Raw genomic sequence first — 22,884 nt, 5'->3', positions numbered from 1 at the left:
GTGTGACAATACCTGGAGTGATACTGCTGTACAAACACCACTGTGCTTTGCAGTGCCAACCTTTCAGTAAAAAGAGGGCACTCTTGCAAAGAGAGAAATTAGGGTGATTTTTAAAAGGGAAAGCTAATAAAGATTAAAGTAATTTTGAAAGCATCTCCATGTACAGAGCAGATCCCCATAACAAAAGCCAAACCAGACAGGTCACTTCTGCCACTGACTGAATGAGACAGTGCAGAAATAGTCCCAGTAGCATGACATCATGATGATGTGATGTCACACAGGAAATCAAAACTTAATCAAAACTTGGAGGAATTGCAGAGATTGGGTTGGTCAAAACAAGCATATTTCAGCACAGCTTAAAACATGTGGAGCATGTCAGCACTTCCTAGAAATCCACTATAGCTATTCACATCACACCTTCCTTATTCCAAATTTCTACTCAATTTTTCAACATAAACTCCAGGGAGCACTTACTCCAACAGCAAGCTCAGACTGTCACCTCAGTTATTCAAAAGTATTAAGTTATAAACCTTAAAATGTTTAGTAAATTATTAAAACATATTTATCAACAGTTTTGCCTTAGATATCAGATTAAACAAGATCTAATACCTAGCTTTTCATCTGCTCAGTGAAATACCCCTCAGGTTTATATACATAATAAAATGCCAACATCAGACAAATAGATGAAATAAATTTAGGAGGAAAACAAGACATTATCATAAGAACAGGAAAATATATTGTTAAGGAGAAACTGAAATCAAGTAAAGGGGAGACAGAAAATTTGCACAGCACACAAGTTTCCCATCACTTAGTCACGGTCCAGCAGCTGAAAAGGCCACCTGACACATTTCTGTGCAGAGCTGGATGGCTCAGGGGATTTGCAAGGCACTAAATCTCACCTAGAACTGCTCCCCAGTTTGACCAGTGTATGTCACTTGGGCTCTCAGTGCAGGCTGGGAGCTGGGGTGGGCACAGGTCAGTGTGAGAGGAAACCTGGTACTGAACCAGCTCTGACAGAGGCAGAGAGCCCAGGCTGGGAGGTCAAAAACCACTGATGGAGTCTGTAGAACAACACAAAGCAAGGCAGGTACCACAGGGCAGTGACAACAGCCCATGTGCTCCCTGCATCCTTCATCCTGGCCAGAAATGGGCTCAGCTGACAGGAAAAACAACTCTTTCTGCTCCAGCTAGAAGAGACAAATGGGTTTGCTGCAGATACATACACAGAGCAATGACTGAAAAGCTGCAACAGCCAAAACCAGGGTTTTTGAAAAATGTTTTTTTTTTCTTTTCTGGTCTCTCAAAAAAAATGATTGTTATGGAAGGTCTTCAAGTAAGAAAGAACAGGCAGGTATTGAAAATGGATCATTGCATTTTGTGTATTATGTACACATTAAACCAAGTCCACCCCATTCCAGGCTCTCTCACTCTGGCAGCCTGTTATTTTGGGACATACTGTTAACTCCAGCCCCTCCATGCACTGGTACCTCCCTTCCCTAATCAAGACCCAAACTCTTTCCTCCAGCCATGGTACTCACTGTAACACTCTTCATCTTGTGCCCAAAATCATACTGATAGCAGGAACGAGAAAACACGAATTCTTGATTTTCCTCATGTCACTTCGTATAATTTTTAAGGGTTTCTTGTATTAGGGTAGATACAATCTTGTCTCTATTCTAAGAATATTACATTCTATTCTACAATATCCTATTCCAGTTAAAACCTGATAGTGAACCCACATAAAGATAGAAGGCACATCACACCTCTTATCTGCTGCAACTCTGAACTAATGTTACTGCAAACTTTGCACAATTTTCATGACAGGATAAATGGTTTCAGCCTTTTTATTTATATAAAGTCTGCAAAGGCTTTGTCATTCTGCAGGGGAGAGAGTGGAAAGAGGAGAAAGAGGTAAATTAATAAAGGCTTGGTTTTCCAGTTTATCTAGCATGATTATAGTGTCCACATCGATGAGAAGAGTTTTAGTCTAAGCTCAGCCTACTTTTCAAATAATAGTTAAATATATAATGAAAAATTATCAGCAAGCATTAGTTATCAGTATAACTTTCTAAGAGGGCTGTCAAAACTATCGTTTTAGACTACCAGCAATTTATAAAACAGATTATTGGGATAAAATCAGACTAATGAGCAGCCACATGTGAAGTCTTATTGACCAATATAATGGAATAACAATATAGAGAAGTTTAAATACAGTTCAAATTGAAACAATCTTGCTACAAAGTCTTGGATTACAGTTGATTGGTTATTGAAAGACACAGAAAAATAAGTTCATAAAGATCAACTCTGTATTAGCATATCTGCAGCAGAGTTAAAGCTATGCCTTTGCAGTTGTTTTGGTTTTGTTTTTTTTTTAAATTTTCCAAATCACCTTTCCTCAAATTTTTCAGGGGAATGAACTAAGGTGAGGTTCACTTTCCACTAACTTCCACTTGCTTCCCTGAAGCAAACTTTACACAACAGAGAAAGAAAAATATCCCACAAATCTGGGGACTCCTGTAACTTTGTATTTGTAGCATGGAAATGATTCAGCCTGTTGGCAGAGAAGGTATTTTATAACAAAGTCTACAGCATGCATCTCCTTGTACATGGCTTGTGATGAATAAGAAAACAAAACAAAACCACTGCTGAAAGGCAGTGCTGGCACAAGTGTATCCCCAGCACTGCAGTGACAATAACAATCAGATTTCAGAATTAAGAACTGCCCAACAAAACTGGGAAGATACAAATATGTGTGAAAGGTATGACAGAGCGTGGGTGGCTTCTTATAAAAAAAATAAACCAAAAATACTGGCATGTATAGAAGTGGCAATGGTGAAAAAGGCAAATTGCTGCTGCTGGGGAAGAGAGCCACCTGTGGGCATGTACAGCTGCCCTGGATTTAATCTGTTCTGTAAATCACTCTCTGCACTTCCTAGGTACCTACAGCAGGTGAAAATTGCTGAGCTGGGTAGCTCTGTGTGAGGAAGCACCAGAAACATCTAAAATATATTCACTCAGCATGACAGTATGCTGTAGCAACTTTTCAAACAATCCACAAAGACTTTCAGCATCCAGACTACACAAGAGGTGCTAAAAGCAGAAAAGTTTGTTATTTTATTTTTAGAGCTCTTTACCTTTCCCTTGAAGTGATTTTCTATCGATACTCAAACTTCTCCCCAAGACATTTCATGAAATACTTGAAAGTCACTGCTACAGTCTCTAAGGCTCAAACATCCACACTGCAGTTGCATCATTAATCCAACCCTTCCCAAAAGTGGGTTTAGACACCATAAAGCCCTTCCCTGCAATGCCAGCTCCACTCCCCAGCAACACCAGCACTCTGCCAGCAGCTAATTATCCAACCCATAAGAGATGGGGCTCCTCAAAGCACTACAGCCACTTAAAGACATTTAAAAGCTGCTGTGCAACTTTTAATGCAAGACACGTTTGGCAAAGGCCAGTTTCAGATTGAAGGCCAGAACTTCTCAGTCTGACACAGCTGCCAGGAAACACGTCCTGAGGGGAGGATCTCAGTCATACACAGCATTTCAACCCATGGAAAACACCAGGAACATGTTTAGGTTCTTCATTTCTATCTCCCAGCAGATCAGGAGAAAACAAGCAAGCTCATCTCTTGCAGAAACAGGTTTCCCATCGACTTTTTCTGAAAGGGTTGTGGATTTTTTTATAGGTTCAAAATGCAGCCTGAATTCAGGAACCTGTTCTCTGAGCAGTGATTACACACTTGCTCTCTCCAGCTGAAAAGCATAGCTGCTTCTAGTTTCTGATTGCATATCTTCTAATTATTAGTTTTATCAAAGGAACTAAATTGATGGCACAAGCTATTTTTACAAAACCAGACAAACAGGACATAAGGTATTGCAGGTAAAAGATGAATAGAGGTAAAAATGTACATGAACATAAACTGCTATAAGAAATTACTATTTCCTTTACAATAATACAAAATATTTCTGTAACAGAGAAATTTTTTTGCACAAAATAATTTATGAAATAATACCACTAATATTTTATCAAACTATCAGCTTAAAATATTAAATAGCCCAAGGAAATTGTAATACTTATCTCTAGAGTACTGGGAAAGAGATGAGTTTCTGAAGAAGAGTATTCAAAAGACATTCTGAAACCTCTTGACTGTCAAGTTCATGTTCAAGCCTGATCTCTACACTCATCTTCATTTTTCTTTTGCCAGTTCCTCCACACATTTCCTTCCTCACAGCTTCTCTCCATCAAATCAGACATCACCCCCGTTTGTGAAATGAGACCAGCAGCAGCTGCTGCAGGAATGGGCTCTGGAGATGGACAGCCTGCCAACTTCCACTGGCCCTGAACAGCCCCAGGTTCTCCTGGGCAGTGTGTGCAGTACCTCACCCTGCTGCAGACACAATCACTGCATGTCTCTCATAAAAGCCACTCCTGGTAAGGAAATGCTTTAACTGCAGCCAGGGAATGCCTCAGTACCAAGAAGATAGGTGGTCTAACCCAAGTCCTGCCATTAGCATAAGACTAAGCTGCTAATTAGCAGAGAAGCAGATGTGTATTTACTACAACACCCATTAGCACTTGGCACAGAACTGCAGAGAGGTTCTCCAGCTCCCACACTAATGGGGACCTCCTCACTTCGGTGGGAGCTGGGCTCCAAATGCTCTGAAAGCCCAGGTCCAAAGTGGCAAACTTTGGGAATCAGTGCTCGATTGGATGTGAGAGGGGAGAACTGTCCCTGTGCTGCCTCTGGTTGCTCCTGCTGCCCCAGGCACTCGGGCTGACAGCACAACTCTGCCAGCGTGAGAAAAAAGGAGAAGCAGCACTTCATTCCAGCCCTTTCTTATTTTTATTTTTTTCAAAGAAAGATTAGCAAGCAGCAAAGGAAAACTCTCCAGCAAACTGCCTTAAGTGGAATGCTCGTGTGAAATCACACCAACAGACGTCATCCTTTTCACATCCTCTCCAAAGTGCTTCCCCCAGGAAACTAAATCAATAATCTTAAGCAATAGCAACTGCACACACAAAGCAGACTGCCTTAAATATAACATGAAAAAGCACTGTTCATGTTGTTTTTAGGATTATGTGTTTTAATTACACCCCTTCGCCCTCCTTCTTGCTTTATAATTGAATTTTCTTTTATCTTTAGAAAGCTAACTTTATTCATATGAGGCTGTGGATGGCAGAGTTCAATCCTTTCACTGTAGAGTCCCGAGGTCTCCCACTGCTTTCCAACATTTTATTCACATTTTGTTTTAAAAGGGTTCCAGCTCAGATTAGCAAATGGGTCTTTAATGGAAATGTATGCATATCTAGAGGAGGTGCACTATAAGGATAGCACACAAAAATTTTCCTTTTTGTCTGAAGGTAGCCCAGAAATATCCATGTCCCAGGTTCCAACACAAATCTCTTAGAAGAAGCCTGCTCAACCAGCAGATATTACAGCACACACTTTCTATGTGAAATTACAGATCTGGGTACCATAACATATTTTTCACTCTACCTGTGAGATCCAACAAATCTCCCAAAGACAAACTGGCTCCAATACACTGCCATCGTGTCAGCAGTACAAGCTCCTGGCTGCCTGATGCCCTGACACAACTCCTTGGTGTGAAAAGAAAATCCCTCTCCAGCCATCAGCACTGCCCGAGCAGAACCCAGGCACTATTTCAGTTCCACTACCAGCACACCTCTTAACATTATGTCCAAGCAGAAACAACAAGAGGCTAAAAGCACAGAAATATGGTTCCTTCTCACCTTACAGCCTGGATTAGTTCATACACTTTAGGTGTTAAAGCAGTACCTGAGCCTTTCAAGTGAAGTGAGTGAAGTTTCATAGCAGGCTGAGAAAACATCTCAGAGTAACAAGGCTTTAAATGTGGCACTTTAACTCCAGAAAACTGAGAAAAACACACACTAGGCTGGCTAGAATGCCAGTATAGGTCTTCCTGGATTGATTAATTCCAAGAGACTTCAGGCATCAACATAAATAATCATCACAAGTCCCTGCATATGATCTTGGAACATCTTCAACCAAACATGATCTTCAAACCCTCTGACAGGGAGCTGAAGAGACTCCTGTTTTCACTGGAGCTGGTGAGCTGTGCCTGCCCTCTCCACTGAAATGCTGTTTTAACTTGCTATAGCTCCCTTTGAGTCATCTACCACTGCTTGTACATGCAAACTGTGATGGCAAAATACAGATTTCCCCTGAATCTTTTACCCCTAAATAGAATTACTGTATTACAAGCTGTGCTAAATCATGGAATTCTCTCTCTCTAGGCAATGCAACAAAAATATGGCCTTGCCTTTTCCTATTCCTCATTAACTAGTGTGACCTCTTCTCATTCTTCCCTTTGAAAAGTATTGAAAGCTTAAAGAGAGGAAGGAAAAAAAATAATAAGAAAAGAAAGACAACAGCTTTCAACAACACATTTCAAATCACAAGAACATTAACTGGCCTAAAGGGCAAAGAAGAGTTAAAGCACAGGGCTTTAGTAAAGAGCTCACAGTAAGGGATGATGCTCTTATTACCCCAACATCAGGAATGGTAAGACTACAAGAAAATCTGTTCTCATTTTAAGATTTTTTTTTTCTTCATGTCTGTTCATACAGAGAGAAAAACAAGACTTGAGCCTAAGGGCTCAAAAGACAGAGTGCAACTGAAAAGATTTCTCTATTTTTAGGAATACAATTTCAAAGCGTGATCCAACACTGGAACATTTACACTGTCATAAAAAGTGTTTTCAAATTCATATTTTTTTCCCCCCACTGAATTATTTTGGCAGCCCTTTCCCTGCAAAGTTCATTATATATTTTTTCAGACATCACTGTGCTGTCACATGTAACCTTGTTTCATTAACACATACAAAAGAGAGATAATACTCTTCTATTCAAGTTCCACTTCAACTTTTGAATTGTTAGTTGTGATCATTAAATCAGAATTTTAATTCTGTAGCAGGATGCAGTAAAAACAGTGCCTCAGAAAAACCAAATGATACCTTTGTCCTGAAAACACTACCTTAAAAAGTTATTTTATGAAGTCTCCTGCATCTTCTTCCCCCATGTCAATATTCAGCATCTAAGGGTAGCCCATGGAAGTTCTTTAGAGCTAAATCCACCAGAAATACCTGCATGTATTATAATCACATGCTTCTGCTGTGACATTCAATTTTAAATATACTCTTGATTAAATGAAAAAGAAAACCCTTCATCTGGTTGTGTTTAAAAAACACATCTCTGCTGACAGCCCAAGTCTGTTTTGATTTGCTCCCTATAGAAATGGAGCTGCTAGAAAACATTAAGTGGCAAGTGCAGCACTGGATGTAAATTACACCATCTCCACTTAAGTGCTGCCCTCAGCAGCAGCCAGAAATTGCACAGCCCAGCACTGCCACAACCACTCCTGGAGCAACAGGGATGGGAAAAAATGAATTATCAGATCTCTATGCAAAGCAAGAACATCAGCTGAGTCAAGAACTGGACTAGAAAAATACTCCCTAAAAGCTTTCCAAAGCTGAGGTCAACATCCATGCAACATTTTAACTTTAATTCTTAGTAAGGTACTTTGTTAGCCCTTATGGTTACAAAAAGGGTCTTCCAAACACAAAAGATTAAAAGCTCCTTCTCTGATATGAGGGCTGGACACACCTACAAAAAGTGAATGGCCACAAAACAAACAGAAAAATGCTGAGGCACAGAGAAGTGAATGGATTTTTCTAAAGGGTGAGAGAAAAACACTCATTAACAGCAAAATGAAATCACTTTTCTTAGCTCAATCTCCAACATACTTATTACCTTATCCCAAAGAAAATAATGTGGAATATCAATCCTTTGGATTGTGTCATATTCCCATACAATAGGGATTAAATGTAAAATCCATTTTCTCCTGTGCCCATCACACAGGTGCCATCACAAGGACACTGATTTGTTCCTCCAGATCAGGGATGCTCATCTTGTCCTTTTCCAAACTGAAGCACTCACTGATCTATTCACACACCACAGCATGTAGGCTTGGTGTCTGAGAATACATATCTGAATTAGCAGCATTTCAAAACCTTCACAGCCTGGGAACTTCAGAATAATATTTTTTAAATGTTGGAAATATCAGTGGTAAATTCCACACCATAGGCTGCACAACAGATCTAGTCAAAGATCACTAAGTGGTAAAACTTCATTCAATGAAGGTAATTCATCAACTAATTTGTCAAGAAGTAAGAGTTTTAGAAAGCAGATGATATAATCTGGGCATTAAGGACAAACCCAAGTCCAGGGATCACCTCAGGTTAGAGGGTGGACACTCAATGAGACTTCAAATATTGTGAAGTTTCTTCTAGGACATCTCACATGTAAAAGGCTGATTATAAAGACATGAAATAATGATAGAAGGAAAAGCAGTTGTTCACAATGCAAGGAGGACTAATGACTGTACCATGTCCTGCTTTTCAAGGGAAGCACACAAACATGAAATGAGTGTGAAGTTTGAAGACAATACAGAACCATTCAAGAGGTTAAAAAAATGCTGTTTACTAAGAACTGCAGAAGGATAGTAGCAGATGAAATTCAAGGCAAGATAACAAGATATAAAAAAAAGAAATAACCTCACCTATACAATTAGCTACTGCAACTTGGAATTTTGAAACTGTTACAACTAATTCTCTTGGAACATCAATTTCACACTCGTTAAGAGCCCCAAGGAATGGAAAGAAAACAACAAACACTGTACTACAATTCTAGAAATCCAGAGTCCCTTGAGACAGCCTGTAGTGCTGGTGTCAAACAGCCATGGAAATACTACAAGAGGCACAGAAAAAAAGGTAAGAAAGAGCACTGGAGGCTTGAAATACTTCTATATTAATAGGGATGTATGTATAATTCAGTTTTATAGCAAAGATACACACAACCAGAAAGAGCACCCCTGTCCAGCACTGCACACAAGGTACAGATCAGCTTCAGCATCTTCTGACAACACAGGAGGTTTCCTTCTTTGAGCTGAACAGTGCAACCATGGGAGAAAGGAAAGGGTATTCCCTATTTGTCCTCCCACAAGAGCCATAAAACACAGACAGGGCACCTGTTCACAAGGCACACAACAAACTGCAGAGCCACAGCACAGGCAGTGGATTCAGAAGGGACCAGAGAACAGCTCCAATCCTCACATCAGTGTACAGTGCTGAGCTTTGCCTCATTCCAAGACATTCCTGAGGACAGACACAGGCCTGATCTCACACATGGCAGTTTTTATGCTCACCCCAATCTCAGCTAGACTTGAAGCCACTCTTCCTCCAGCAACACCAAAAAACCTTCTCAGCTCATCCAAGAGCCACTGCAGTGGTATTTTTGTTTCAAATCTCACAAGGGTTAATTCTATACACTGAAGTGGGTTTTGCCATGCTGTTTGCAGATGCATTAAGGTAAGGCAGATAATGAAGAAATCATACACCTTTAGTCTCTGAAACCCAAAAAACACTGCTTCATTCCAGCTGTAACCACTGTAACCACTGTGACCCAGCTCTCTAGAACCAAACCTCTGCAGAAGCATCAATGCTGCTATTTTTCCTATAAAGATGCCTCCAGTAATTGATATAAAGTTATTTTTTCTGCAATATTATCTACACTCACATTTGCATGTAAGAATGATCAAGACTGACAAAGTGCATTTTGATGTCATTATCTACATCACAGCACAAGAGGAAAGCATTTATATAAATTGCTTTTATTTAAAGCACACTAAACTATGCAATACTGCAATTTCTCAATAACCTAAAAATAGTTCCCAGTAAATGCAACCACTGTTTGGAAACAAAATATAAATGCAAAAGATTAAACCTGACTATCAAAAGAAAAACTTAGATTTACTATGAAAAGATCATTTCAGCACTTCTTATTGGATAATCATAAGAATTATAATTTTTGTCAAGTTGCTTTTAGATGGAAATTGAACTTCAATTAGAAAAAAAAACCCTGCACTTTCATTTTAATTGGATAATGAGTATTCTTACCTTAAAAGCATATACAGAGAAGGCAGAAACAAAGTAAACAATATTCTGCTATTCATTAAGTAAGAACATAGAGTTAAACCAAGAAATATTAACTTCAGTTTAAAATTTTGTGGCTTTTATCGTCACCTTGCCCTTCCAGCTGTTATTCTGCTGTCTTTTTTTTTTTTTTTTTTTTTTTTTTTTAATACAAAGACCAGAAGAAGAAACAACCTTCCCTGATTCTTCAGTTTCCAATCATTATTTCTTTCTTACATAAGATGAACCAGTAACAAAACCAAAACCAGACAAAGCAGCTGTTGGACACACTCCCTCTACACTTGCAGTGAGGCTAGAATTATCTAGAACTAACTTATTATCAAAACAAACTGGACTCATGTGCTTCAACAAACCACTTCCCTAAATACACTGATTTTCATTAAGGGGAGTGACAAAATACATGTTTAAATTTGCTGAGGAATAAGTTCAAAATGTAAGATTTGGCCACAAAAAAAAAAGAGGAATTCAAAATTAAGCTACTTCTCCCTCCCCCAAAACCTACTTCAAAAGTTTAACGAATAACTTACAATATAAAACAATCACAAGAAAAAGAAGACTTCTGCTTTTGGCCACTGGACTAAAAAGCCTCACAACTAAATGGATTGGATTTTGTTTTGCAAAAAGAGGAGAAAAATTTCCCTGGAAGAGGGGAATATTTCCCTATGCCCCTGCCCATGGTCACACTCATTTAAAAGGAGTTGATTAGCTGGGTTCAATTGGCCAATTAGTGCTGTGTCTGTAACTCTTGTGACTGATCCTGTGCTTGCATTATTTCTTAGGGCCATTAGTTTAACCCTCATGGCAACACTTTAAAGAGCAATGAGCAGAGTTAATCCTGGAAGGAATCACTGCCTCCTTCAATAATTTCTTTTTTAGGATGTGAATTCTGTGAGATTTGCTGGCCCAACAGCAAGGAAGCATCTCCATGTTGTCCCTGCTTGCTCTGGGCATTTAAGAATCTAATGACAAGCCCTGTAATTTACTTGAAATTTCAAAAATCAAATTGTAAATACTTTCAATTTGAACAATTCAATGCTTAACACACTAATGGGGGCATGTTTGGAACTTGACATTAGAAAAAAATAAATATATATATATATATATTTTTCCATACTGCTGTGAAACATCACAGCTTTTTCAGCACCATGTCCTCACTCAAAGTTATTGGGCACTAAAGCCAGAGTTGGCCTCCTTTCAAAAGACACTTTAACACAAAATATACTCTCAAAAACCCACTGTGGTTTCAGACAAGGCTTTGCAGTATAATGGAGTTTCACAGTCCTTACATTTAAATTTTTTAAAATTATTTCAAGACAAATAACTTCCTTTTTTTAAACCAGAGGCCACAGCTCCCCATGCAGTGCATGCTTGAGCTGGAAACGTGCACATACAGCTCCCAAGGAGGTAGGGAATTCTAAATGGATTTTATCCAGTCAGGCAACAAAAAGAAAAAAAATACACCAAATAATACAAAATAATTGTACATTTGCATGTATTTTCCCAGGTCAAGAGATCACAAAAAAAGACAAGAAATGCCAGAGCATCACTTGCTCCAGTACAGAGGTGAGACACCCACAGGACCCACAGGCCATTTGTAATAAATGTGCACCCAGCATCAGAGGGGAAGTGCCTTCACTTCCTGACTTGATCATTTTCTTCTGGAAACAATGACAAATCTGAAGGTGCTATTTATAGCTTTCTGTCACCCATTGCTAGAAGAAATAGTGGCTACAGCCTCTACATACATCAAGAAGAGTTCATCTTCTCCAACCCACTTGATACCTACTTCAGGACCACTGCTGCATTCCCTCACATCCTTGAAAAGGATTAAGTGACAAACAGCAAAACCTTGCAGGGTTCCCCACCACCACCATTTTTTTCAACCAATGACCCAATTCTGCAAGACAGAGCACCTCTTGAGATATGCTGAGAGCCCTCAACTCCAATCAGACAAAATGGAAGAGGAGGTTGCTCAGCCCTGCATCATTTATTCTCAGAGAAAAAAAATAATCCAAGATGCATCTCTTCTCTCACTGATCAGTACTCTCAGAGAATCTCAAAGTTGGTTTAATAGCTGCATCATTTTTAGATAACATCACACTCACTAATCTCATTCCCAAATCATCTGTTTGAAGAAAGAGATCATTTCTGTAGTGAACAAGAGTGTCTTCAAGTGTAACAGCAAATAAACCAGTGTAAATGAAGTGTCACAGCAATATAAACAATAACCTTGAAAACCAGCAAGTGCTGCTCAGGATGACTCTGGGGACAATAATCACATTTTAAATGTCCACATAATCTGAACAAATTGCTAAAATCACCTCTGTAGCTACAACTCACCTGCACTGTAGGTAAAAGCATCTGCAACCTGTACATGTGCCAAATCCCAATGGGTGGAAAAAACCAAAACAACAACAGAAAAAATATATATTCATGGCTCCCACCAACTTTAAGTGAAGGGAAAACTCTTACTTGTGCATTATTTACCACAAGTAATCTGTGCAGCAAAAAGCTTGTGTCAGTTAAGGCTGCTCTGTCTTATAAAAAAAAATTTAAAAAGACACTTGAAAGCACAGAAATCCCAGTACTAGAGCAAGGCATTACAGAAGAGATGGTTGTTCCACTGCAAACCTCGTTGAAGCCCTTCTTACTCCAGATTTTAACAATATTGTTTACCTGGTTATCCTAGAAAACAAGGTTCATTGGATTAACATGAAATACCTGCATGTGTGCAGTTTTTTGCCTGACCTCTCACAACTTTTCTCCAAACCAATTCAACACAACATGACTGAAGCTCTGGGGTTTCTATGACACAGAGATCCAACAAGTGTTGTACTAGGATGCTTATTTTCACAGGAAAAATAAATCTAAACATCACTGTCTCCACTGAAAAAATCCCAGACAATCCACAAGACATAAAGAAATGGAAAAAGAGGAGGGGGAGGCAGAGGAAGAAAGAGACTTTGGGATCTGGGCTTGTCCAGTCGTGTGGCTCCCAGGCCTTCTTGATTTGCACAGCTCCCAGTGGTGTCTGGGTGACAACCCAAGACAGCAAAAAACCACCCCAAAGACTTCTGGCTTTCCATCTTCAAAGGTTATTAAAACATTCCCCTCCCCCTCAGGAGCTACCATGCAGCTTTGCATTAGTTAAAATTCACTAATTTCCCAGAGATGAGGAGAGGCACCTGGAGAGTCCCAACTGATAGGCACAGTGTCTTGTTCCAGCCTAAGCTCACACCCTCCTTCCTCACAGGGGAATGTTTAAACTATTCAAACATGTAATTCCCCTAAGAGATGCCCTATTAAGAATGCAGAGAAAAATTCACGTTGCAATGCTTTAATTCTACAGACTAGCCTTCACTAGGAACACTTAAAAAGCCACAATCTCACTCATAAATAGGAGCAAAGCAATGATGATAATTGTTACTATTATTATTATTACTACTATTACCTATGACCAGCAACAATCCACAAAGATTGTCAGCAAAGTCTGGGGAAAAGGAGAAAAAATCAACACAGATACAAAGTGAACATAAAACGTGTGTCTTACATGCACCAAATCTAACTTTAAAAAAATGTATTTATATTCTGTACCCTGGGAACCAAAACTATTTTAAAATCAAAAGAGCACTAATTAGCATCTCAATGCTTCTTTCACAGGTTTTATCAATAAAAAGAAAACTGTGCTCAGTGGAAAGAATTATGGATTAAAGCCAGAAAAATATATAATTACAATAAAATAGCATTGCACTGATGTCATGGCTTTAAACATCACAAGATACTAATATAAAAATAAGATAAAAATTTACTGTCATTTTTTACTTTTCCTGAACTTCGAGAATGTGAATGCTAAATCCCCTTTTCAGGATCTCACACACTGACAGTTTGCCTTCAGCACCATTTCAACAAGCATTTGAATCAAAACAAAAAACAAACAACAACAAAAAAAAAAAATCAACTCCTTCCCCTTTATTCTATCCCCTGACTTTTCAAGTAAGAAGGGAGAAACCCCACACACATCTTAAAAGCTTTAGATAACACCCACTTCAAGTTTAAACACATGACCTAAAACTTGACAGCCACTTCCCAAAAGCAGAAGGAAAGGAGCACAAAGTCAAGTCCACCAGCAGCAGCAAAGCAACACTGATGCTCCAAGAGACCAAAACAAAGATGACACACAAAATCTGCTAATCATCAAGCAAGATGAGTCAGATGAACAACACAAAAGAAAGCTGTTTTAGGTCCAGAAAACATTTGTAACTTGCACAGGCTACACTGTTTCAAGTCAATGACCAATCCACAAGACACAGAATTACACACTTAAAAAGTCAAGAAACCAAATCCCAAGACAAATCTGTAGCGTTAAGGCTGCCATGCCATTATAGGAACAATGGATGCAATGCAAGCCCTGTGGTTTCAGGCACTGGAAGCTCTCTCCCCAAAATGCCCCTTGCTAAGCACCTCCAGGTTTAATTTTCCCATGCCCTTAAAGGACACTGTAGTGGATTTAACATCAATCATTTCACCGTCAGCATGTTCGTGTAATTAAGTTGCCACGTGCCTCAAGAGCATCAGTTGTAGGACAATTACTTAAGTCAAGGCAGCACCAAATGACTGTATTGATGTGTGCATCACTGCATGATGATCATGCCACGGCCAAACTTTAAAAGTGGGAGCACAGCAATGATGTTAAGGTGAATTCCAAACACGGTGGATTCAAAAGGCAACCACGACACAAAGGTTGTGGTCTACAGTTGTCGCTGGTCTGTCATGAAATGACAAAAAATCCCCTGAAAAATGTTACTAAGACATACTATGGCACATGTTGTTTTTGCAGTACCCATTAACATCTTCCCCATGCGGCAGTAGAAGGGTTCCCAGAAAATAAAGATCGCACCATGCAAACTCTATCAGTCATTAACATGTCAGTTTACAGTTAATTCACCTTTTCCACACAGCAATTGCTCAGGAGATTTGCCAGGTTTAAGAATCAGATAAGATAACTCAATACCGGAATTAATAGCAGAGTGGGGGGAAAACCAGCGAAGGAAAGCCCATACAGATCAGTAGCTACAGAGACACTGCACTGTGCCCCTGCTCTCTGCCTCCCCTGGAAGGAGGTGTCAGCTCCGAGCTGACAGGATCCTGAGGTGTCCCAGGGCAAGTGCCTGGCACAGACACACCAAACAACAAAGCCATTCTCATTCTCTGCCACCTCCTAACCATGAGTCATTTAAAAAGGCGGCGACATCGGTTTCATTCGGTGTCCGTCTTGTCCATAAGCATCTCCCCAACACAGGTGCTGGGAAGAACCAGATTTCATTCTCATCCCTCAATCACAGCAACAATTCACAAACCAAACACAAAAGAGGAAGTGGCTGAATTGAAGGCAGGAAGGACAGCAAGCCTTCGCCGTAGATATGATCTTCTAGATAGACAGATGCTTGTAAACTTTTTAATTGTAAAATCCACGTCAGTACCACCTACCACACAAGAAACCTAGGCTTTCAGTTAATTGATCTATTTTTACCTCCACATTGATTTACTTTGTCCCAACAGCTGGCTATCTTGAAACAGTAATCACAGACCGGGAATCCATCCTGCTGGAGATGGTACAAGTTCCAGCCCCACTCCTGAAGGAGCGGGACTACTTGTCATTAACAACTTTTCCTCTTATAAATCAGATGTTTCTGACCAATTCACACACATCACAGACCTTAAGCAGATTGCAACAATGATATTTCTGAAGTTACAAGGTGGATTATCATTTTCTCCAGCGTGAGTTTTGCGTGCTGCACCTCATATTCTGCCTCATGGAACTGCTCACTATGGTAACCTCCCGGGCTACTGACAGCAGCCAGCTCCCAAGAAGGAAGGAAGGAACAGCGAAGAAACAACAAGTTAGGCCTTTTCTTTTGCTGCCAAACATCTTCCACCAGGATTCGGCTGTCAGAGGGGGTGAAACTGTCAGACATGAGGGTTACCATGTACAATCCTTTTATAATGGCAACAAGTTTCTCCAAAGTAGATATAATTGTTTCGCTAAAGCACACATGTGACTGTGAAACTGACATCGCTGGCCTATTTCTCAATAAATAAGGGCCTTGCAGAACTGCAATAGCGAATGTAGCTACAAATTCACAATTAACTGCCCGCGCTGTTTTTCCTTTCGTTATTTCCACTGTGTAGGGGGCGGGAGGGGGGGGCTGGTAGCAAGTTTGCAAAAGCCACAGACGGAAAACTTGCTCAGTCCTTCCGATGCGGGCATTCCGCCCTCCCGCTCGCAGCCGGCGCTGCCCGGGCGGGAGCCCTCCCGCAGCCGCTGCCCCGGCGCCGCTCCCTCCCCAGCCCGAAGTTGGCGTCCCGGGGCATCCCCGGCGGCCGCCCGGCCGGTGTCACCGGCGCCCGATTTACGGCTCCAGGTGCGGGAGCGGCGGGCAGCGCAGAGCGACTCCCCGAGAGACAAAGGCTGCGCGCCGCTCGCCGGAGCCGCCGGAGGTGCGGAGCGGCGGCGGCGGGCGCGGCGCGCACACAATGCCCGGCCCCGCGGCAGCGCAGGCCCCGCAGCGCGGGCGGCGGCGCTGCGGGAGAGCCGGCGGCGCGGCCGCGGAGGCGGCGCCCGTCCCTCTCCCCCCACACCCACCCAGCCAGCCCGAGCGGGAGGCGAGAGCCGCTCGCTGACGGGCCACTTGACGGGGACCGACGCCAGCCGCTGCCCCGGGCGGGACGCGCGCCGCGCCGAGCGGAGCGCGGCCGCGCCCGGCGGGGGTGCGGAGCGGAGCGGCGCGGGGTTTAAAGGTCCCCTTCCACCGCCATTTTGAGGGGGAGGGGGGCGAGCGAGAGGCACTCGGTGGGCTCGGCCCCCCGCGGGCGCGGGGAGGGACCGGCCGCGCCGGGGCGGCGGCGCGGCGCGCACAAAGTTCCCGCGGGGGCCGGGCGCGTCCCCGGGCGGGCGCGGGGCCGGCCGGGAGGGCAACTTCGGGCGAGCGCGCCGCGGGACGCCGCGGGCCCCCGGCGGGAGCGCGCAGAGTTGCGCGCGGGCAGTTGCGCGGCGGCGCCCGGCCAGCCCCGCGCATCGCTCCTCGGCGCGGCACAAGGCGCGTCCCCCCCGCGCTGCCGCCGCCGCCTCCCCGCCGCGCTCCGCCTGCCTCTTTCCTCCTCCTCCTCCTCCCGCCTCGCCGCCTTTTTCCCGCATCCAAACTTCGTGAGCCCGGAAAAACCCTCCGGGCCTCGCGCCCCGCCGGCAAAACGCCCCCAGCAGCTGCGCCCGGGGCCGCTCCGCCCGCGCGCGGGCAGCACGGCCGCCCGCCTCACCTGCGGGGAGTTTTTCCAGCCCTGCGCCGCTGCCGGGGCTCGGGCTCCCCGGCGCTCCGCTCACTGCCTCATTCCAATATGGCACGGCCCGCCAGAGCGCATGCGCCCGCCGCCCGCCTGCCTGCCTGCCTCCCCCCTCCCGCCCCTCCGCCCTCCCCTCCCCTCACGGCTTTTCGGGCGCTCCGCTCCCTCCTGCCGCGGGCGCGCCGAGCCCGCCGCCGCCCCGCCGCCCGCCCGGCCCCGCGGGGCCCGGCCCCGACCCCGCCCCCGCCGCGCTGCCCCGGGCTGCTGCCCCCGGACACCTGCTCCCGCCGCGCCCGGGCCAGCGCGGGCTCGGCCGCCGGTAACGGGACCCGGACTCTGCCGGGGCGGGGCGGGCGTCCACGCCCTGCCCGGGCGCCGCGGGGAAGGGACACGGCCCCGGCGGGAGAGCGGGCGGCCGGTGCCTGCCGCGGGATACGTGGTCCCGACTTTCATCCCCCCCGCCCCGGCGAGGATTTAGCCCCCTTCCCCTCGGAGAGAACCGGCCCCTTCGGTCGGGGCGCGGGGACCGGCCGTGCCCCCCCCGCGGGGCCGCGCAGCCGGCGGGGCCGCGCCAGCGCCGCAGTTGGCGGGGATCGGGCGGGCGGCACCGGCCGCGCCGTCCCCCCCGCCCGGGGCGGAGACCGGCGCCCCGCGCACTCGCCGCCGCTGCCCGCGGCGCAGCGAAGCGAAAGAAAAAGGAAGCGGGTTGTGCAACACCGCGCTCCCGCCCGTGCGGCGGGGACGGAGGGGCGGAAAGGGAGAGCCCCCCGCCCCGATCGGCGCGGCCGGTCCGCACCGAGGCGGTGGCCAGCAGAGAGCCCGCCGGTCGGCGGGGGACAGCGGGAGCAGAGCGCGGAAAGCCTTTGCGCTCCCGGGAGCGCATCCTCCCGCCAGCGGCGGCGGTCGCAGACGGCGGCGGGAGCGCTGCGGCCGCGCTCCGCTCCGCTCGCCGCCGGGAGGGACGCGCTCCCGGGCCGCGGGCTCTCGGCCGGTCGCATCGGGGTTTATCCGTGCGTACGTGCCTCGCATCGTGCTGGACACCAGTTGCTACCGACCCGTAATGAGTGCTCGAGGCGAGGAGCAGGCGGATCGAGTGAGCTGGATGGTTTGTCTCTGGAGCAAAGAAGTGCCAACAAATAAACAGAGCGGCAGTGGCGGAACGGCAGGCAGGAAGAACGAATGGAACCATGAACTTGCTCGTTACGCATCCAGCGGGCAGACCGCACACACCGCTCTGCGCACCGCGGAGAAACGCCGGGCTCCCATTGCTCCTGAGCGATGCGCTGCGATGCCAGGCGGGACGGAGCCGGCCGCGCAGCCCCTCTCGCAGGAGAGATGCTGCTCTCCACGAGGATAAGACACCTCTGTTTCCCACTGAAGTACAAAAGGGACGGCGTTTCCCGTGGCGCTCGGGAGGGAGCACAGCGCGCCCGCCGCCCGGGACAGAAGCCGCCCGGGGCTCGCAGCAGCCGCGGCGCTGCCCAAGGAGGGGCCCCGCGGGGCTGGAGCGCTCCTTGCCGCGGTTCCGTTTCCCGGAGCGCGGCCCGCCCGCTCCCGCTGCCGTTCCCGCCGAGGGGCGGGCGAGGCCCGGGCCCTCCGCTAGAGGGGGGTCTCGCCATGCCGATCCCAGGGCCCCGCCGAGCGCTCCCGGCCCGGCACCGCGCAATTAGCTATTCAAACGAAACCGCTGCCGCGCCGCCTAATTGAGTCCCAGCAGACACCGCCCGCAGAACCCAGCGCCGCTGCAGGCAGCCCCGAGCCGGCCCGGTCTGGCTCCGTGAGTGGCCCGGAGCATCTCGGCGGCCACCGCCAGGCACGGCAGCCACCCCCTCGGCAAAGCACAGCCGCTAAGAAACGGAGGACTTGCTCTGTAAAAGCCCCGAACTACCGCGCAACAGGAAGAAAACCTCAAAAGTCAGGTATCACAAACTTCTCAGGCTGACACGAGCAAGAAACACGCCCTTTCAGACTGCTCGTCGATCCTGGAAATGAGTTCTTGGTACACACAACTGCACAGGGAAAGAAACGTGATCCACCAGTCTGATCCGTGAAACATCTAAACGATCTTCTATGTCCTATTAATCGTCAGTCACAGGAGGACAGCTGTTTACAGAACCTTCACATGGCCAGTTCCGTGATACATTAACTTTGTGTCATCCTGGTGATTTGGAGGTTAAAAAGGCACAGAAAGGAAGCGGAATCTTGCTGGACCTTCTGGCATCTTAGCAAACTCCTGAAACACGGGGCTAACATGCTGCAAATACACATTTCATCACACGGGGATTAAATCTCCTTATATCCCCTTAGCAGGAATGGCAATTTGTGAGAAACCCAACACCATTTTATTATCCAGTTTGGAGGATGAGCTGGGTAACTAAGCTGCCATCAGACAGCCAAGGTGCCTTACTTTTATCTCTAAGGCTTTTCCAGCATCCACTCCTCTGAAATGAGAAACTTTCTAATTTCCAGTGTAAATGTATTCACTACCAATTTGCAGCCATTGGGTCTTTACCATTTTGCCCTTTGAATTAAATAACTTTGCTTGTCTGATCTTTACCTAAAATGTCCCTATAAATAGCAATTAAATCATCCATTCTCAGTCTTTCTGCTTTGCTTTTAATCTTCTCTCCAAATAGGTTTTCCACTCCTCCAGTGTCCTTTATACCTTCTACCCTGTGTGCTGTGTTCTAAACAAGGTCTTAACAACTGCCTTGTACCACGATATTAATATCTCACCATCTCCTGAAAATACCTCACTCGATGCATCCCAGAATACATTAGCATTTTTAAGACCACATTACAGTGGCATCATAGTTATCTAACAACCAATAATGTACCTGGATTCCTCCTCTTGTAATCTTACATTTGATGAACATCAGAGCTCACTCACCGTTATTCTAATTAATCTTTAAGTGCATGACTTCTTGCTATTACATTCCAACCCATTTCTGGTACTCCAGGCAATAGATCAATTGTGCTAGAGCAGTTGAAGATTCTATGCCTTAAAAATATGCATGATGTCCTATTTTTAACATTATTTACCATTCAGCCCATTCAGAGGTTTCCCCTTTTCCAGCAGCTCACTCACCTGTCCACACTTTTGGCCACATCAGGAAAGTGGCGAATGCTGTCCCAGTAAAGCAGTCTGCTCTTGAGCTCCTGTGAAATGTCCTGGCTCCAGGATACCCACAAATTCCTCAGTGTGTCCCATTTGTTCAACCAAAGCTATCCTTGGCAACACATTACTCTCCAAGAACCACAATGGTTCACCTGTTTCCCTACAACCTCTCTGTGTTTTGGCACTTGGTTTTGTTTTGCTGCTGTGGTAGGCCATTTCTTCTACAAAATTAAACTGGAATGCTTCATGCAAAATAAGCCACATGTCTTTTAGGAACCTCCTAATCATTAAAAACTTATTTTCCTTCTTTATGTGAAGTGATTAGTGAGAAATTCTAAATTTTCCCTAAATTGATCCAGAAGTCACAGGTATTGCTAGAATCCCACCACCTTTTCCTTCAGTTGTTTCTCTCATATTAGGGAAGACTTGTTTTGAAGCTGAAGTGCTCAAGCTGTGTGAACACAGCATTAGATAATCAGGATTTAGGTTTAAGTGCCAGGCAGTTTCTCTGAGCAGGGCTTTCTGCTCCTTTCAGTGAAACATTCAGTTTGCCTTTGTTTTGCTAAATTAATTAGCACCACACTCCTATAGCCTGCAAGTGCCAAGAAGTCCCTCTGAACTTTTTTGTGCACAGACAACAGGCTGTACATCCCTGTACTGAAAACAGGACTGGTGTGTTTGCAGTTCTGTGCTTGTACTCAAATGAAACTCATGGAACAGAGCATTCCCCTTCAGTGAAGTGGGGATAATTAATTTACAGGAATACTGTGTCTGTGGGAGCAAAACACAGAGAAGAATGCTTTGAGTTACAGAAATATTAATACAATTTACTTACAGGTTGTTTAAAAGTTTTTGTCCCTACGTATAGGGGAGATTTGATGGAGTAAAGGTTGTGAGAAGTATGAGGAACATATATTGGTGTTACTGGAATTACCATTTGTGTCTTCCATGGGGAATCCAAGAGGGCTTCTGAAATCCTTGGACCCCTTGTGACCTTTATCTGCAACCCAGCCCATTAATGGGGCAAAAGGTGGTGTTTGTGGAGAAAGCAGGAGCTGCAGGGCAAAGCAACCTTGCCCAGGATGCCCAAAGTGAGCTGAGATGAATCTGAGTCAGTCTGACTCTACAGAGAGAGGTGGACACAGTGGTTGGAACTCATGAAGTTTTCCATAACTCCAGGGCCTTTCTCAGCAAATGCTGTAGATCTTTAGCTGTTAGCTTAGAAATCTATGCAGTATTCTACTGCACTATTAAAGAACATTTGCCAAGGTCTCTTTAACCTTCAACACTCTCCACAGCTTTAACTTGTGGGACAGTAACCAGAGATGTGCACTGAAGTATTTGCAGTTGCCATTTCTGTGGCCAGTGGATCAGACTAACTCTGACCCAGAATAAAACCTCCTGTGGGTGACTGAGTGACATCCCTGGACTTCTGCTTTGCTCTTCCTGCTTTCAGACTTTGGTTGGCCTGAAAATGATGGCAGTTTTAGTGCTGCTGAAAGGCTCAGCTGGCAGCCCTGTGAAAGACAATCAGTTCATCCTCAGAGGAGCCCTAATAAAGACACAAAGGAAGAGCCACTTGGACTCTTTGCTGTTGCAGATGTGCTGATGGCACACAAGGTGGTGCAGACCAGACCATCCAGCTCCTCCAGTGTCCCTGTTAAAGATGCTCCTGCTGGCAGCAGCAGGTGCCAGGGGTGCCAGCAGGGTATGGGGTGGACACTGGAGATGTTAATAGCTACTGAGGCAATGCTTTCTTTCAAATATTAGAGACAGCTAATTTTTAATAAATTTGAAGACTTTGCATGTGTAAGACATATCACAGAGGTCACAACAGAGAGGGTAAAACTTCTCAGGCTAAAGTCTGGGAGAGATGAGGGGAGAAACTATGAATAATCTTGCAGTTTTCCTAAATTATAGGCAGATGAGCTTGATGCTCATCTGTGTACCAAATAGGAAATTACTGCTAGTTCTGAAGATCTGTGATATCTGATAAAAATACAGGAAGCTCTTTTTTTGTGGGTTTTTTTTTTTTTTTTTTTTTTTTTTTTTTTATAAGAAAGACCTTTTCCCAGGTCACTGTGCATCTCCTGTTACCTCTGGTAGCTCTGAGATGGCACAAGTGAAACACCCCATCACATAAGATACAGTGAAACAGTCCCAAAGAGACCCTGACAGTGACCTAACAAAAAGCCGTCACCCAGCTCTGAAGGTAAAGCTGGACTGGGAGCACTTCTGTTGCTGCTTAAATACAGTTCTTTTTGTCCTCGGCATCAAAGAGGATGAGAAAGTTCCAGAGGAGAAGAAGGAGTTTTCTGTCACCTTCTCCCAGTACAATTTTTGTAGTAGGCACATGTCTAACTGTCATAGAGGACTGAAATACTCTCATAG

The 22,884-nt window shown here is 45.0% G+C and overlaps 1 protein-coding gene across 5 annotated transcripts in view; it reads right to left on the bottom strand.

The window, feature by feature from the left end:
* SFMBT1 (Scm like with four mbt domains 1) overlaps positions 1-22,434 on the bottom strand; it is a 70,535-nt gene extending 48,101 nt beyond the window's left edge. Inside the window, exon 1 of one of the 5 annotated variants that reach the window (XM_079317264.1) lies at positions 17,654-22,434. The gene's annotated coding sequence lies outside the window, so the exon portion shown is untranslated. Of the gene's footprint in view, positions 1-10,564; positions 10,587-16,680; positions 16,703-17,351; positions 17,626-17,653 lie in introns of those variants that run through there. The other 4 variants (XM_079317265.1, XM_079317263.1, XM_079317266.1 and 1 more) reach the window with 4 other exon arrangements.
* Between the last annotated feature and the right edge of the window lie 450 nt (positions 22,435-22,884).

The sequence above is a fragment of the Erithacus rubecula genome (genome assembly GCF_903797595.1).
Source record: "Erithacus rubecula genome assembly, chromosome: 13".
NCBI lineage: Eukaryota > Metazoa > Chordata > Aves > Passeriformes > Muscicapidae > Erithacus > Erithacus rubecula.
This window is presented reverse-complemented; position numbering and strand designations above follow the sequence as displayed.